Here is an 18213-nt window from a genome sequence, read left to right on the forward strand (position 1 = left end):
ACGACTGCCGGGTCCTGCCCTTGCGTTACTCTCTGTCCGTTTACGCTTTCCCACCGGCCAAGGGCGGCGCGCGTGGGTGAGAGTCCGTGCTCAGTACCTGCCACTACCTGGGGCACCCAAGCCCTGCCTGTACCTGAGCATTCCTGGGCATCTGAACCCTGCCTGTACTTGCCCCTGTCTGGCCCCGAGTGGGCCTCCGGTACTGGGCCCCGTGTCTGGACGTGTCGCCCTACCTGACCCTGGAGGAAGAAGAATTGACTCCAGAAGGTGTCTGTACTCCGAGAGAGAAATTAGGATGGGGCTGGGGGGCTTCCTTTTATCTGCTGCCAAATCCCACCCCCGCCATCTCATTCTACATTCTGATTGGCCATCGTCCCCGTGGGCGGAGATTTAAGTGACGGGGCGCTCCACTCCGGAGCTCCCGCTGTATCACTACCGCCCGCGGCTCGGTGAGTACCCGCCTCCCGCCTCGCCGCGCCCGGGCAGCTGCCCGGATCCCGAATCACCTTGGCTGGGGGGACCGCGGCGCGGCGTGTGTGGCCGTGGGGGGCGGGCGCGGAGCCGGTGCCTGGGCGGGAGCGGGCGCGCGCGCGGGCCGGTACCCATGCGGCCGGCTCCTTTCCCGGAGTCCATTTTGGTTCGCTGCAGGCGCGGCGTGGTGCATGATGCAACGCGGCGGAGGAAGCGTGGGCACCCCGGCACCTCGCGGGGGCACCCCGCACCCCCCGCCCCGGGCCCCGCGCGCCCCGCGCACGTGGAGGTCGCGCCGCGCTGGGGGCGCACGCGCACGCGGGGGCCGCCCGGGGCTTCCATGGCGCGGGGCCGGGCACCCCACCCTGCCACGAGGTCCGCGATGTGTCATCGGCCGCCGCTCGGGAGCCCTGGGCCGCGGCAGGTGGCTGGCCTGGGGATAGCGCCCACCTCTCCAGAAAGCAGCTCGAACCAGCTACACTTCTTATCTGGGTGTCCAGGGTTCGTGGAGGGCGGGGGGCGGCTGGTGGGAAGCTCCGGTACCCTCCCCACTCGGGGTGGGCTGCTTTGTGACCCGATTTGGCCTGCAAGGGGACTGAGAGTGCTTCAAGCCTTCCAGATGGTTGGGAGCTGAACGCGGGAGGAAGTTCTTCCGGCGGAATAAAGGCAGACTGGGCTCGGCGCGATCTTCTATGAGTAGGAGAAGCTTCCCTCCAAGCTCGGCACCCCAACATCTGTGTGTACGCGGAGTCCATGGCCATGTGGTTCTCCCTTCCCTTCACTGGGCGTAGGAACATAGCAGGAGCGTGGGCATTGTAGGATTTGGGCTGCCAGACACGCGCCTTTGCAAAACAACCCTGAACCTACGCTTTGGCATCATCATGCTTTCCTGGGGCAGAAGTGGCCAGGAAGGCTGCATTGTATTCCAGATGGTTTTCAGTCCCAGGTGGGTAAACGGGTTGCGAGTGTCGGAGGTCATATTCTTGCTGACCTGGTCACTTGTGTTTAGCACTCAGGATCATTTATTTGGGTCTTCCATGCCTTTGCCCTGTGTGTTTGATTCAGATAATAGAAACCCATGATACATTTATTCCCCTGATATTTTTAGTTAGTCTCAGTGGACATGATCATTTTGATCCTAGAAAAACAAAGGGCTTATTTAAGTCACGGGGTCAGAATATAAATTGGTGTCCGTGGCAGATGAAGAGTGAGCACTGGTGGCTGGGGAGATAACGCAGGGGTAGGGCACTTGCCTTGCATGCAGCCAGTCCAGGTTTTTCTCCTGGGCACTGCATGTGGTCCCTTTGCCATGGGGTCAGCCCTGTCCTAAACACACACAGGGGTGTGGTCCCAAAACAAAAGTGGGCACTGGATTAAAATTGTTTTAAAAGATTTTAGGATATTCAGACCATGTATTACAGGTCTGAATATTACAGGTGAATGTAAAAGATGTCAAAGGAGCTTTTACTAGACAGGAGAAGACTTCATAAACACCAAGAATGTCTGAATCTGGATTTGAGCTATGTGGGATGTTCTTGTGCTTATAATTATTTGTGTGAGAGGGGTAGAATTAAAAACAGCTTGAAAATGAGATTGCTGACCTCAGGGAGATAGACATCTGAGACCATGTTAATTATATTTGATAGGGGATTCCATTTGGTGGGATTAAATACATGTTTATTGATAGTCTGTAGTTGCTTTCTACTGAGGCTAGTGTATCACTGTATCACCGTCATCCCGTTGTTCATCGATTTGCTCGAGTGGGCACCAGTAACGTCTCCATTGTGAGAGACTGAGTTGTTACTGTTTATGGCATATGGAATACGCCATGGGTAGCTTGCCAGGCTCCGCATGTGGGTGGGATACTCTTGGTAACTTGCCGGGCTCTCCGAGAGGGACAGAGAATCGAACCAGGGTCAGCTGCGTGCAAGGCAAACGCCCTACCCACTGTGCTATCGCTCCAGCCTGCCAGGAGTAAGCCTGAGCACTGCTGAGCGTGGCCCCCAAACCAAAAGATAAATTAAAAAAAATTATAATAAAGATGTCATATATTTCCATATAGGCACTCTCACTACATTGAGGCCTTATAATGTATGAAATATACAACTTGAAAGCTATATAGGAAACCCTGGAACAAAAAACATTGTCTGTCCCTCTCACTGAACTCATGAAATGCTAACAAGGACACAGGAAGTTGATTAAAGCCGGCTGAGTCAGGTATCCCTGGATCAGCCAAGGATGCGATTTCATTCGTGTCAAGACATACTCACAAAGCGGTCCACTCATCCTTTGCGGGTCTCCCTTTTGCTCCCTACAATAGGACAAATGATGCCACTCGTATAATACATTAGTGAACCCAGCATTAAGTCGAAATTATTTTCTTGTCTTTATTAGCTAGATATTTGGAGATTATTGGTCCCATAGAGGAATTTGAAACAGGTAAAAGTAAATTCATTGTTGTTTTTTGTTGTTTTTTGCCATACCTGGTTGTACTCTGGGCTTACTCGTGGCTTTGTGCTCTTGGATCAGAGGGGGTGCCTGGGATTGAACCCTGGTCAGACACATGTAGGCAAGTGCCCTACCCACTGTACTATCTCTCTGGCCCCAAAAGTAAATTTTTATTATGGAGAGAAACATTTCCTTTCAGTCCTAGGAGCCGTTTGGGTCAGATTTATCCTTGTTTTGAGGGGACGCCTCAGGATAGTGCTTGGGAGGCTCAGGGGCTACTCCTGATGGTTCTTAGACAAGCATATGAGGGCAAGAGGATGGAACTCAGCTTTTTTTATAGTACCACAGCCACCCAGTGGTACTCAGGGGGATCTGGAGAGGCTGGGGTACCGGGTCCCAGGGGTTGCAGCATTGCCAGCACACAAGGCATGAGCTTAACCTGTTCTCTTTGTCTGGCCCTGCAGATTTCATCTTGTGGGGTTGCCATGTCTGTTCTAACTACCTGTATGTAGGTCCTTAGTGTTGCCTTCTTTTTTCCCTCCTGCAGAACCTCTTCTGGCGTGTGGCCTCTGCCTGTTTCAGTGGTGGGCAGATCCTGGGGGCCATGGGCATTTTTGCTTCTCCTTGTGAGCGATGTAGGGAAGCACTAAAGGATGATATTTCAAAACCTGTGTTTGTAGACAGAGAGCAGGAACTTTTGGGGAGGGATACCGGGTGGAGTTCAGAAATTGGTAAGCCTCGAGTCACACCCAGCTCCGGCTGCTTTCTGCGGGAGAGTATGACTAGGTGGCATTTCTGTGCCACTTGGGCTGGGGCAGGAAGGAGAGAGCTGTGAGGCCACTGAATGCTGCCCGTCTCCCTGTCGGCTTCCCTCCTTGCTCCATTGGGGGTGAGCTCTCTGGACCTTCGAGGTAGAGCCGGCAGCATTGCCCAGCGGGATCTTTCCTGGGTGGTGTGTGGAAAAGGATATGATGGGTCCCAACAGTGGAGTTGTTGTATTCAGGGACTGGGAGAGAGACAGTCAGGAATACGTCCCGAAGATCCCAGTTTCCTCGTGCAGACATAACTGTCCTCAAGGGACAGCTGATCTCTGTCTCCCTTTGGTTAGATGCTGGCCCGGGAGTGGCCACAGTGTGCCACTTCTCTTGGATTTGGGCCTTCTTTTTCCAGGGGACCTTCTTTCTTTTTACCCCTGACACACGTGTGTGTGTGTGTGTGGGGGGTCTCTTATAGTTCCTGTAGTCCTCAGTGGGGTTGTCCTGTGGCTGGGATGGGGACCCTCTCTGCCACTTGGACTTCTAAAGTCCTGGGCACCTGCTTACTCTTTCATTCCGGTGCCTTCAGGCTGCCTATTTATTGCCCAGGAATTTCTCGGGCCTTGGGCCATCGGTATTGGGTGTCAGGCCAACGTCTTAGGCTCCCTTCCAGTCCAAGACTGGAGTAGGAACATCTTCATGGCAGATAACCAGCCTGGTGGTTAACTCTCGGAACTGCCTTTCCCTCCGTAACTGCATCCCCCAACTCCAAAGCGTGCTCTAGCTTATCATGGGAGGTTCAGTGCATTTGGCTACTGGGAGTCTGCCAGGATGGTGGTCACACCTAGTAAAGGGCTCTAGAGGGCTGTCCAGTGCATCCTCGTCACTGCTGAGGCAGCCCCAGGCTAGGCAGGATGGCAGATCTGTGGCGGGTACAGGTCTTGTGTTTTGCTGTGTTTTGTTTTGTGACCACTCCCGGCAGTGTTCAGGGGTTACTCCTGGCTCTGCACTCAGGAACCACTCCTGGCGGTGCACGGGGACCATATGGAGTACCAGGGACCGAACCTGGGTCAGCCACATGCAAGGCCAACATTCTTCCACTGTGCCATCTCTCCAGCCTCTGGAGCTGTTTTCTTTTCCCATTAGGGACGGTTGATTTATCAACGGGTCCAGAGCCCCAGAATTTTCGGGGTGCTGGAGCGGATGGGATAGGTTCGCCCACCTGTGTCCTTTGGTTGATGTTTCCCCTCTGGCCACTGTCAGCAAGGGGACCTGCCCGAGGGGATGGTTGTTGGCAACTGGCGTGTGCTGGGGTCGGAGTTGGCGGCCTGGCTCTGCCCTGGCAGGAAGGCCGATGAGGGTTGTGTGGGGGCGAGCACCACACGGAGCTTCTGGAGGCTTCGCTGCTCAATGTCCAGAAAGCTGCAGGGCCTTCCTGAGCTCCCTGGCCTGGCTCCAGCTGGCCCGGGGGAACTTTCCCTCTCAGTCCCTCACAGGGGGGTGGGTGCACACCATAGTCTGTTGCTTTTGAGCAAATTTGGCACCAGTGAGTTGGGATTTCTTTCCAGAGGTCCCTTTTCTGTGTGCCCGTCTATTCTCTGACAGTGGCAACCTGTGAAAGGCTCTGGCATGGAGGGTTTGTCTGCCAGGAGAAAGCCTGTCCCTTCCTCTAGTGGCCTGGAGGCACTGCTGTGTCGTCTCTCACTTTTCTTTTCCCACGGTCACCTTTCTCCTTCTCTCCTGACCCACGGGGCACAGCAGCCCAGAGTCCTGCCCTGGTGCTCTTGCATGCGCGAGTCTGTCCCCAGAAAGTTCCGGATGGAGAAGAAGCATGTCAGCTTATGCTTTCCTATGTGGCCCCCTGAGTGCCCCACTGTGGGGTGAGGGCCACACACTGTCGGGGTTCAGGGGAGATGTTCGGGCACTCGGCCTGGCCTCTGCCCAGAGTCTCGGTGTCCCTGAGCCACTTCTCATTCCCACCTGTCCCCCCATATTGCTGACATAGGACTAAAGTGTGCCAAATGAGGCAGTTATCACAACTTCTAGAACATTCCAAGGGCTTATAGTAAATGTTAATGTTAACTATTCTGCTGTTAACTATTCGGGTCTTTGGTTAGGTTAGAACCACCGGATTTTGTTATCCCATTCCACCAGGATGTTAAAGTGTAGCTAGTTTTCCTTGGAGGTACGGCGGGGGTGGGTGTAGGGGATTAGGAGCAGGCAGTAGCTGCCTATTTGGGACTAGGATTTGTGGGCACCCTCCTTGGCCTGGCGGACTCTTTTCTCCCCTGTGCTCCTGCAGTTGAGACTGGGAGGGGACTCAGCTCTGGGCGAGTGGGGCTGACTTCCCAGATGGCCCAAAGCCCTTCAGTCTTGGGGTCTGGGAGTCTCAGGGAGTGGACAGGAAGTTCTCTGGGCCTCAGATCCACATGTAGTCAGTTAGGCCTCTCTCATCACAACTCTGGGAAGAGAGAGCCCAGCTTCACTCTCAGTGGGGTTCATGTGACAGGTGTGTGTGTGTGTGTGTGTGTGTGTGAGAGAGAGAGAGAGAGAGAGACAGACAGACAGACAGACAGAGAGACAGACAGAGAAGGTGTCTGTGATTTTTGTGGAAGGAGGAGTTCTGTCTATATTGTCATGACTTTTGTATATATATATTTTCCAAATATAATGAAGACTTGGGCTTCAAGTCCTTAGGGCTGTTTCTCTTTTCTAGCTTATTTCATCCCTTTCGCAGATGGGCTTGTCAGAGCCTCTGGTGCAGGGGCCGGGACGGGCGTGCTGTCTGTCCTGGCAGTGAGGAGGGAAGGGAGCCCAGCGGCCTCCTGTGATTGCATCATGCTGTTGGATTATCTTCTTTTTTTAAAAAAAAATTATTCTTTTATTGAATCACCATGTGGGAAATTACAAAGCTTTCAGGTTTAAGTCTCAGTTATACAATGCTCGAACACCCATCCCTTCACCAGTGCACATATTCCACCACCAAGAATCACAGTATACCCCCCTCCCCCCCACCTCCCCAGCCCCCCACCCGCATGTGTAACTGGTAAATTTCACTTTACTTTCACTTTACTTTGATTACATTCAATATTTCAACAAAAAACTCACTATTATTGATTTGGAGTTTCTCCCCCCTAAAGTCAACCTGCTGAAAAGAAAGCATTTGATAATTTGTTTTCCATTGCCGAGAATGAAGAGATATGAGGTTGAGAGGCCACACTAGCAGCCGCAAGGTTTTGGATTTCTGTATTTTAGTATTTTAGTAACTAAGTCCAGAGAAATATCTGCCAGAAATTGCATCATTGTAAGCTTGAACCTCTCAGCTACTTTATATTCCACATATGAGTACAATCTTTCTATTTCTGTCTCTTTCTTTCTGACTCATTTCACTCAGTATGATACTTTCCATGTTGATCCATTTATATGCAAATTTCATGACTTCATGTTTTCTGACAGCTACATAGTATTCCATTGTGTAGATATACCAGAGTTTTTTTAGCCAGTCATCTGTTTTTGGGCAGTCTGGTTTTTCCATATTGTGGCTATTGTAAACAGTGCGGCAGTGAACAGAAATAAAAATGTCATTAGGCAAGAAAAAGATATTAAGGGCATTCAAGTAGGAAAGGAAGAAATCAAGCTCTCACTATTAACAGATGATATTATACTATACCTAGAGAACCCTAAAACCTCTACCAAGAAACTCCTAGAAACAATGGATTATCTTCTTACCAGGAAGGATGTAGGAATTGCTCTGCTGAGGTCTGCCTGGAAATGTTTTCTTTCTCTGCCGCTTATCTGCCTGCAGTGAACTCATTGCTCAAGTTTACCCCAGCACTGGGGAGGCCGGCTCCGCAACAAGATGCACATACCTAGTGTTCACTGCGGACTTGGCGCTCACTGTGTTTTCACTGGCTCACCACAGGTGCATCACGGGGCTGGCACTGCTGTCTTGGTGCTGTCTTGGTGCAGTTGCCTGCAGGCACAGAGACAGGTAGAAAGTTGCAGAGCAGCGCTGGAACGATGGTAGTTTAGTGGGTAGGGCATTTGCCTTGCACGTGGCTGACCTGGGTTCGATACCTGGCATCCCATATGGTTTCATGAGCACTGCTGGGTGTAGCCCCCAAACAAAAAGAAATTCTGAGAACAAGGATGTACGCCCTGCTTTGGGGTGAGAGGGCAGCCTGCAGATGGGAGATGGGTAGAGTTCAGTGAGCCCACAGCTCTCTCTTGCACACTCTGCTTGCTCCAGAGCCCTGAGCACTGGTCTGTGGTTGGTTCCTGGGGGCCCAGCCTGTATCAAGGATGCTCAGGGCTGTGTCCTGTCAGGCCATGTGCATGGGGCAGGTGTCTGCACACAGATCCCAGCTGCGTAGACTTCTTTGACTGGTTGGTTTTTGTTTGATTTTTGGGCCACACCCAGTGATGCTCAGGGGTTACTCCTGGCTCCACACTTAGGAATCATTCCTGGCAGTGCTCAGGGGACCATATAGGATGCCAGGGATTGAACACGAATACAAGAATACAAGGCAAGCACGAAACACACTGTGGTATCGCTCTGGACCCCATCCTGGGTTTCTGAGTGAGGCCTGAGGAACAGCTGCCCACCGTGGGACAGCGCCCTCTCCCACCCCGTTTGCCCTGATTCCTCACCGCTCTTTGAGGGCAGGCCTTCCTGCCCGAGCCCAGCAGCGGCTCCTGGCTTGGCTGGATTGCTGTTGGCACCGACCAGAGCTGGGAGTGAGTGTGTGCACCTCAGGCTGGACTGCATTAGCTCAGTCATCCACATTGCTGGGGCCACAGGCCTCAAGTCTCCCTGCTCAGCCCACCTCCAGACCACTCAGAGCTACTCTTGCTTTATCTGACTGCTCGTGTCCACCTGGGAATGCTCTGTGCTGGGACCTTCATGGCAGCCGGCTGGTCTGTGTGTGGGGGTTGGGGGATGTCCTTCTCAGCACTTCGAAATTCTGAGGGGCCAACCTGCAGACACACACACATAGACACACACTAGCATGTGTGCACACACAGACAGTATTTTTTTTGGGGGGAGTTGGACCACACCCAGTGTTGCTGGGGGGTGGGCGTGTTACTCCTGGCTCTGCACTGTACTCAGGAATTACCCCTGGTGCTGTTCAGGGGATCATATGGGGTGCCAGGATTGAATCCGGGTCAGTCACATGCAAGACAAGCACCCTGTCCACTGTTCTATTGCTCCCATATTTTTAAAAAATTTCCTGAACCATTGGGTGATTTGAAGAGACTGCTTCCCCTTTTTTTGCCCCCACATATTCAAGTGTGTATTTCTCCCCCCAACCCCTTTGCTGGTGGTGGTGGGAACTCTGGGCACTCAGGAGGCCCAGAGGCCTCACTTATAGATTCACTCACAGGGGCTGGAGAGATAGCACAGCGGGTAGGGCGTTTGCCTTGCACACGGCCGATCCGGGTTTGATTCCCAGCATTTCATATGGTCCCTTGAGCACCGCCAGGAGTAATTCCTGAGTGCATGAGCCAAGAGGATGTAATGCTACTCAGGGCATGTGGTCCACTGGGGGGCCTCCAGGGCTGCATCTGAGGATACATGGGGGTCAAACCCATGCTGAGCATGCACCCTGGCTGTTCTTATCTTTCCAAGCTCCCAATGTGTAATTCCAGGAGGAGGGGCACCACACAGGGTACCGGAATGAGGAGATTCAACACAATCCAACATTGGGATCTAATTCACAGGTCATCTCTTGTATTCAGTTGTCCAAATAATGCCCTGTCTCTATTTTATATCACATACGTATGCATGTGTGTTTTGTGGAAATCTTCCCCCCCCCAAAAGGCCATGGGCTTATATTCTCTCATAATCTCATAAACCTCTAAAAAAACTTTTCTGAATGTTTGCAGTGAAAATTTGAAAATTACAGAAAAAAATTAAAAAGGAATAAAAGCAAATACCATTCAAAATTAAAAATTTCAAAATCCGGGACTGGAGAGGTAGTACAGAGAATAGGGTGTTTGCCTTACACATGGTAGACCCAGGTTCTATCCCTGGCCCTTTGCACTGCAGGGTGTCCTCAAAAACAGAAAACAAAAACCAAAACATTTCAACTCTGGCTTAGCACTAGGTCCGCTGCAGGCTTGGCGAGAGGTGAGTGGAGATACCTTGAGCTGGGGGGTCACCACACCCTCAGTCAGCACCACCACGGTGAGTCCTCAAGCTATGGGGGGTTTCCCTCTTGCACAGGCGACCCCAGATAGCCAAGGTGCAGAAGGCTGGAGATGATGAGTAAATGCTCAGAATCTATTCACGACTTGAAACATTTCAGGTTCTCCCTTGTATGAGCTCTTTTCCCCAGCCTCCTGGTGCTAGCGGAGGGTGAGACAGGCAGGTGCCCTCGTGCCCATGGCTCATGGTTATTGACTTTGGCCGTTGGAAGGTTTCAAGACAGGTAAGTGAGGTGGGGCCTCCCGGTGCCACATGTGGCATCTGAAGCCTCCGCATTGCCTGGCCTGCTGTATTCTTCCCTGAGTTCCTCTGGTTTGCAGATCGGCTCTTTGTTCTTCGCAGTGACTATTGCCTGGCCCACAGCTGCCCAGGCCTTGTACCTCAGTTTCCCTGAGCTGCCTCGCTCCAGCTGTGTGTGAAAAGGGGCCTCCGAAGGTCACGATCAAAAGCCCTGAGTATTTGCTTCGAGTGTTTGTTTTTCCGCCTCTGGCCCCAGACCCTCTCCTGGAAGGAGCTGGCCTTGATCGGGGCCGTCGTGGGCAGCCGCCCAGACTGCGCACTCCTGCTGAGGCCACGGAACGCCAACCTGGCCGGGCCGGCCGAGGGCCGTGCTTCAAAGCAGCCCTTTGAAGCACAGACATTTCCTTTCCTGAAAAGAAGGGAAATTGAAATGAAAACGTATTGTTCTGTGCAGACAATGTCCCCTTGGATCAAAGAGGGAGTGGGGTCCATAAAACCAGGGGTTTGGCGAATGAGACCGCAGTGGAACGCACGGCCAAGGTGTGACTGTGGATGGCCACGCTGGGCCCTTCTGGGTAAGACTCTTGCTCTCCTTCCCTGCTTGTCTTCTTAAGTTGGACCTGTTGATGCTGGTATGTTCTGTTGCATTCTTGTGTGTCCAGCTGCAGGCTAGGGTTTAGAGGTGTCTTTTTGTAAATTGTGACATCTTGTATGATGGAATATTATGTAGCCAATTAAAAAAAGTATATCGTCACAGATCATCATCTCATGGTGAAGAACTATTGATAAACTTGAAAAAAATTGAGGCAGTTTTCCATACTTGGTGTTAATGTGAGGTTACAAGATGTGTGTATTTGCAAGGAAAGAAAATGTCGAAAACTGAACTTGGCTCACTGCTTTGTATGCAGAGCCTGAAATACTGTTCAGCAAATACTTGCTGCATGAATACTTTTACAAGCAGTAAGAAGCAGTATATTTGGAAGGAGTATGTTGGGCTAACTAGTAACATGTTAGCGAATGGGAAGAACCATAAATTATTTTAATTTCCTATTGTGATTCTGCCCTGTCATCCTGATTTGGGGTTTTGGTACAAATGTGAACCACATTTTTCACTTTGGTACAGATTGTGCGGCAAATGGCTCTGACATTCGAATTTTGGACAAATCCAGTTATGTTGAAATTAGGGCATTATATTATGTTTCTTGGGGTCGGCTGTCCTTCCTGGTGGGGTCATTTTGTTCCTCCTTTAGGATCTAGGAACTGAGGCTTCAGAATAGAGATGGTAGTGTTCAGGGGACAGGGTTCTGGAAGGTTCTGGAAATTTTCCACAGCTGTGTCTGGGGTCAGCTACTGTGGGACTGTGGGAGGTGTACATACACACACACACACACACACACACACACACACACACAGAGTGACATTTCGTAGACCGCTAAGGTGAGAGATGAATGAGAACAGGAAATAGTATTCATTCTTATAACCGCATTTAAAAATTTTGGGGGCTTTGGGGCCACACCCAGCAGTGCTCAGGGTTTATTCATGGCCCTGAGCTCAGGGATCACTCCTGGCAGTGCACAGGGCCAGCTGCATGCAAGGGAAAAGCCCTCCCTGCTGTACTATTACTCCGGTCCCTGCAGTGTATTCTAATTCATGTTCTTTCTCTTTGCATTAAAAAAAAAAAAAATCTAGTCCAGTGGGTGAGTTGCTGTTTGCGACACAGCTGGCAGCATCTCAAATCCCCCCTTGCCTCTTCAGCACAGTATTAGTCAGTTTCAGGTTAGCTCCAAGACTCCATAGGGTAATTTGCTGTTCAGACCTGCAGAGACAAAGGCACTGGTGTGTGTGTGGTGGTGGCGGGATAGTGAGGGGGGGTGCAGTGAGGGGTGGTGGAGGGTAGAGGGAGGCTTCTATTTGTGGCGATTTGGTATTTGTGATTTAAGTCTATATTATATTTTGATCATGATTCACAAGAAAGCAGTTAGGGGTACAGGGTTGGGACCTGTGAATTCCCGTCGTGGTTTACTGCCTGTGCAGACCCAGTCGGCTCTGCCCTCAGCTGACCTCATACTGGTGTTGGAACCGTGGCCCGGCCAGGCTGAATGTGAGTTTTGGTTTTGGTCCCGAAGACCCAAACAAGTGTTAGCTTTAACACTTTGCCTCCTTGGAGTTTCTTTTATTGGATGGGCTTTGAGGAAGATTATGTCTGGAAGGTGGGATTCTTCTCTTTCATACTTAAGGATTTGTGGGAAGAGTGAGGAAAGATACTTTTAAAGAAATATTTTGAGACTCAAGTCTAATGGATTAAAACTGAGCAGAATTTGAAAATATAAGTTTGACAATCACACCAGTAAATAGTTCTTTGAAAGGCTGACTGCATTTAACGTATTTGTCATGCGCAAGTAGCATGTGAATTTTTGTTTGTTTGCTTTGGGTAGGTAGACAATATTCTTCAACAAGTCTGTGTTTGGGATGATTGGAAATCAAAGGAATTGATTCTGCCAAGCAAGAATATAGTGGCCCAGCAGAACTAGAACAGGGCAGTTGCCTAGTTAATTGACACAATTTACAAATATCCATCTTTGTTTCTTGTGTACTTTTAAAAAAATTACCGTGCTTCTCAGTAAAGATCGGTTATAATCAATCATTTAGTGCTTCTCAGTAAAGATCGGTTATAATCAATCATTTAGAAATTCATAAAGTACAGACGCTGTTAGTATTTAAGAAGGATTCCTTTTAAAAAAGTTTTTTTTTTAATAGAAAAGAATTCTGTTGGAATTTTATGCATACACATGTCCACAGTATGTGAAATAGGGGAAGCCAACTCTTAATTGCATAGCACGCTGTCCCACAAAGCTGTAACCTTCATGTTTTTTACAGGCCGTTTTTTGTGTTTGTTTTTAAAAATTTCTTTTGGAATTAACTTTCTCCACTTACTTTGTGTCTATCAGGCAGTCTTGGGAAATCCTAGGCAGTAACATCCCTTAATTCTACGAGTAACCTATATCGAAGTGGGAAGAACATCAGCTGGCCTGTTGGACGCAGTCAGAATTTTTGAAACTTGCCCATGTCATTGGCTCTGGGCTTCAGGCTCAGTTTCCGGAAGCCCTGGGTCTGTGGTAGTGAGTCAGGGAGCACAGCCCCCTCAGGGTTCTGGGCTGATTTGGGTGGGGTGGAGTTGGGGATAGTGATGGAATCCGCAGGGCACGTTTTTCAGCACTTCCCTGTTGCTCTGGCAAGTGCTGGTCCAGCCGCCTCTTCTCTCTCCTGCCTTGCGTGTCTGTAAGAGGGTTCTTGTTTAAGCTCCCTCAAGAGCCTTGGGGCTGCCGTCTCTGGCCCTGCTCCCATGGGCCCTGGCGGCCAGCGGTCTTTGTCCTTAAATCCATTTTCCCACTGGGTGCTCTTGGCCCTGCTAAACTCCTGTGAGCTGGCAGTGCTTTTGGGGCCTGGGCGAAGGGCATAGGCTTATAAAATAAAATAAAATAAAATAAAATAAGTTTACGGGTCAAGGGGCCTCTGCCTGCTAGAGCGCAACCTCACGAAAGGCCAGCACCTCCTGCTGCAAACTGGACACAGAGCAAAAGAAAAATCCACGCCTAGGGCAAGACTTAGCATGTTGTATTTTTTTAAAAATTTTTTTAAAAATTTCTGGAAATGTACCACCCAAGAGGAGACACTGCCGTTGTAATGTGTATATTGGGTGAATTTTATGATCTGCCTCTTCATTATTACTGTTCATATTACTATTCATAGTAGTGTTTATTATTACTACTTATTACTGTTCATATTAATATTCAGATTATTCATTACTACTACTTATTACTGTTTGTATTACTGTTCGTTATTACTGTTCATATACTGTTCACATTGCCATTACTGTTCATATAACTATTCATAATCCTATTCATTATTATTAGTAGTAGCTCCTTTCCTTCCTTCACTGCTAGATAGCACCTAGGTAGGGAAATACAAGGATGGGACAGATGGAATAAGGGCAGATGCCAAGAAAGAGAAAAGGATGACATACATTTCAGTAGTATGTAAGCTTAATAGTTTGCTTAGTGCACCAGTCTCTCTCCTATTCTGAAATCAAACTTTGTGACTCTTTTCTCCTCTCCCTTTCCCCCTCATCCCTTTCCTGTCTCCCTTCCCCATCCCTCTCTCCCCTCCTCCTTTCTTCTCTCTCTCCCCTCCTCTCTCCTCCTCTCCCTCCTCTCCCCTCCAATCTCTCCCCTCCACTCTCTCCCCTCCTCTCCCCTCCTCTCTTTTTTCTTTCTTTCCCCGTTCTCTGTGGCCCTAGTTCTTTATAAACTTTGTAGACAAGACCCTCCTGGGGGTTTCCTGGCACCACTGAAGTGATTCCCTGGGTCTGGCCAAGGGCATGACTGGGCGCCCTGGCATCTCCTGCCGGATCTGGCATCTGTGAAGACCCCGGAAACCTGGGACAGATCAAGGAGTTCCGAGTCAGTGCCAGGTACTTAGCCGGCATCTCTTGCACAGCCCCCAGGCCCCTAAATGCGCTGACTCTCGTGCCCAGGAACGGGCGTGCGTGGGGCTCCCTGCGCCTTCATTCCTCACCCGAAGCCTCTTATCTGCTGGCAGCTGCCAGGGGTGCTCCCCACAGTGCAGAAAGTGATAACTTGAATCTGGGCACCCTGATGCCACGGGCGGGGCCCTCGCACCTGTTGAAGGGGTCCTTGAGCACAGAAGAGGCTGGGCAGCCTGACCATGTGTGACTCTGTGCCTCTATTTCCCCATCTGGGAAATCAGGGAAATTGTCCCTACTTTGTAGTTCGTGACAAGGATTGAATATGACACAGAAAACCCCTTTAGGACGTGGCCTGGTGGTTGCTAAGTGTGAATTCTCGTTAGGCTCGGCCTGCAAATAGTTACAGCTGGGCCTTCGTGGAAGTCTCTGTCAGGTTAGAAATCTCATTCCCAAGGCTGCACAGAGTAAAAAAGGCCCCTTGCCAGGGAGGTGCCAAATCGGAGTTGTGACTTGGCTAGAGAAGGAGTCGGTGGAAATTAATATGCAAAGTGATTCCTGTAGAAAGCCAGGGGTGGTGAAATGGGCTTAGGAGAAGTTGCTACTTGTTCCGCTCTTAGTCAGAAAATTCTTGAATATGAGAAGTTTTCTAATTGATCAGAGGAGGGGAGGGGGTGGCAGGCAGAATGTCGCAGCTGTGGTGCTGGGGGCTGGTTCTCCGATGCTTCCTTCCAAGACCCTCAGGTGTCACACTCAGCTCCTTTGCAGTCTGCCTGCGTCTGGTTCCGGAGGTAGTTTAGTTGGGGCTCTCCAGACAGCAGGGGCGCTGTGGCTTGGGTTCCCAGAATTGTTGAATTGGCCCGGGAGGGGCGGGGGGCATGTGTGGGAGAGGTTTGCTTTGAATAGTTAGGGGGAAACTTGGCTGTTTGTGCATTTGTCCTTCAGTGAAAAGCTTTGTGCTGGTAGTGTTTGCCTTGGGAAATTGAAAGCAAGCAAGCAACGCAAATGTTTCTTAAAACGCTTTGACGTGGCCCTGCCTTCCTGAGTCGGACTGCAAATTCTGTCAGGTTGTCCAGAAATCGTGCCCAGTTACTTGATCTGAGGGGTACTTTTATGCTTTCTCACTGAGGGCACCAGAGGACATGGAGTGTTGGATTGTTCTGTGTGGTTTTTGTTTGTGCTGTTTTGTCTGGTTCATTAGTTTCAATGCTCATCTAAAGCCTTTCTGTTAAGTAATGATTAGAAATACCGTTTCTGTTTGATCTCTAAATTTCTGGTCCCTTTTTTTAAAGAGTAGCATGCCTTATGTAGGGGATGGGGGTGTCTGTGGATGGATGGCGTGGTCACGGTGGGTTGGGACTGATGGGGTCCATGTCTGTTCTTTACTCTGGGCCCTGTGGCAGCTGTTGCACCCCAGATACGTTACCTTTATACAGTCCAATCATTGGGACATTGTTTTGGGGGAAAAGTAAACTTTATGCAAGAACGTAAAATGTAGTTTATAATCACAATCATCCCTCCCCCTTTGATTTTATTTTCTGTCTCTAGACACTTGCACATAATTTAAGTCTCACCAGGCATTAAGATGAGCAATATGCATTACCCAGGGTGGGACTTTGCTTCTGGACCCCTGAGCAGTCAGTGCTGCCAGTCCTCATCACTTTGGCAGAGTGGAAAATTCACTCGCCAAGTGTATGAGTCTTGATGGTCCTGAGGAGCAGCCAGGGCAGGAAGGCAGGTGTCAAGAATACCCACCTGGTCACATCACTGACCCAGCACCCGCTCTGCAGTCCCTGTGTGGGGGCGTCTGCATGACCAAGGGCCATGAGGAGACTAGGCATGTTTCTCATGAATGTGGCGAAGGGGAGGGAAGCCTGGCCTTGGAATGCAGTCTGAGGAGCTTGGCATCCTTCCCCCTGGGGCCCAGTGGCTGAGGACCACCAGCAGGCTCATCTCGCCTCCTCTCCACGCTGCCTTCCAGATAGATTTAATGTGACCTAGAAGTCTGGAGACCTCTTGTCAGTGGATGGTCTACAGACTCGTGGTCCTCCCATCAGTGTCTGTCCACCCAGTGTCTGCCCACAGGCTCTCCTGCTCCTGCTCCTGGTGCATTGCCCGAAGGGGAGAGATATCTGGCCTTTCGGGAGACTGGCAGAGTCACATCCCGTTCTCTGGGCTTCCGAGGTGAGACCTGTTTTTGTGCTCTGAACGGCGTTTTCCTGTCCGCTGTCCCCTGCAGCCTCATCTGCCTCCCCCTTTTCCGGGTTTCACGGTCCTGCTTTTTTTTTTTTGGTAAACGGATTTTGTTTAGAGGTTTCTGAGGGAAGGAGGAAGGGATAAGTGGGAGAAAGAATAGTAAGAATAACGCGCTCAAGAGAGAACACGGGCTTCTCCAAGGGTGGAGAGAGCTCTACACACATCCTAGCACTGGACACGACAGCATGAAAGTACACATCTCAAGGGGGGAGATGCGGGCGACACATGTGCTCGGGCACCACATGTGCTCGGCCATGTGGGCACAAGCAGCACATGGGATCAGGCAGCATATGCGCCATCACGGCCCTGCTTTGTTGCCTGGGGGGCCCCCATAAATTCTGCTGAGCATTGGGCATCTTTTTTTGTTTGTTTTGGGGCCACACCTGATGGTGTTTCAGGCTTACTGTCTCTGCACTCAGGGATCATTCCTGGCTGGTGCTAGGGACCATACTGGGTGCTGAGGATTAAACCCAGGTTGGCCGCATGCATGGTGCTATTGCTCTGGCCCCCATACGGAACATCTTAACATGCTGTTTGATCTGAGGGCATGGCCTGTTGGCATTTTGACTGTTGAACTGTTTTATCCAGAATGCCACAGAAGCCTTTGATGGCAGTGTTATCCTTAGGGTTATCCTTAGGGACTTCAGTTTGTCCTTATGTTTTTATTTATTCATATACTTTTTTAGTTTTGGGGCCACACCCAACAAAGCTTAGAGGTTACTTCTGGCTCTGCACTCAGGAGTGCACTTCATTTCTGTTGAAGCTCAGGGATTGAACCCAGATCAGCTGCATGCAAGGCAAACCCTACCTGCTGTACTATCTCGGGTCCTCTGTATGTATGTTTCTAGAGGTTTATATTCATATATACATATATATCTATTATATTGCGTTTATACACACTCTCATCAAAGGGGATTGTTTTCTATTTCTGTATCATGTACTTTTGTGGGGAGCATTGGGGAGTTATTCCCAGCTGTGCTCAGGGGTCACTCCTATCGGACTTCACGGGACCAATGTGAGTCCCATTTCTGCTTCTGGGAGGGATTTTTGATATATCCTGATGATATGTAGCTTTTTCCGTGGCTTCTTCAGTGCCACTCACCTTCCCAGTTTTGCCTTCTTGATCTGATTTTGGAGAGTGTTTTTGTGCACTTTTTCAAAAAGCACTTTAGTGGCATCCACCTGTGTTGAGATGGTTTTTAGCTGGTGTGGCGGCTTAGCTGTCCCTGGAGGGAACCCGCACTTGTCTGCCTTCTTGCTGATCCCCATCCTGTGGTTCACAGCACATGAGAATAAGGAGCAAATGGTGGCATGGACGAATGGACCAGGACCCCATCTAAGTCTCCCTTGCA

The 18213-nt window shown here is 50.1% G+C and overlaps 1 protein-coding gene across 4 annotated transcripts in view; it reads left to right on the plus strand.

Annotated features, from left to right (window-relative positions):
- Positions 1–400: 400 nt before the first annotated feature.
- Positions 401–18213, plus strand: part of SLC7A1 (solute carrier family 7 member 1) — a 64846-nt gene continuing 47033 nt past the window's right edge. The window contains exon 1 of one of the 4 annotated variants that reach the window (XM_055140976.1): positions 401–449. The gene's annotated coding sequence lies outside the window, so the exon portion shown is untranslated. Of the gene's footprint in view, positions 450–1398; positions 1418–10560; positions 10698–14419; positions 14594–18213 lie in introns of those variants that run through there. The other 3 variants (XM_055140978.1, XM_004604549.2, XM_055140977.1) reach the window with 3 other exon arrangements.

Source organism: Sorex araneus, chromosome 1 (assembly GCF_027595985.1).
Source record: "Sorex araneus isolate mSorAra2 chromosome 1, mSorAra2.pri, whole genome shotgun sequence".
NCBI classification, from domain to species: domain Eukaryota; kingdom Metazoa; phylum Chordata; class Mammalia; order Eulipotyphla; family Soricidae; genus Sorex; species Sorex araneus.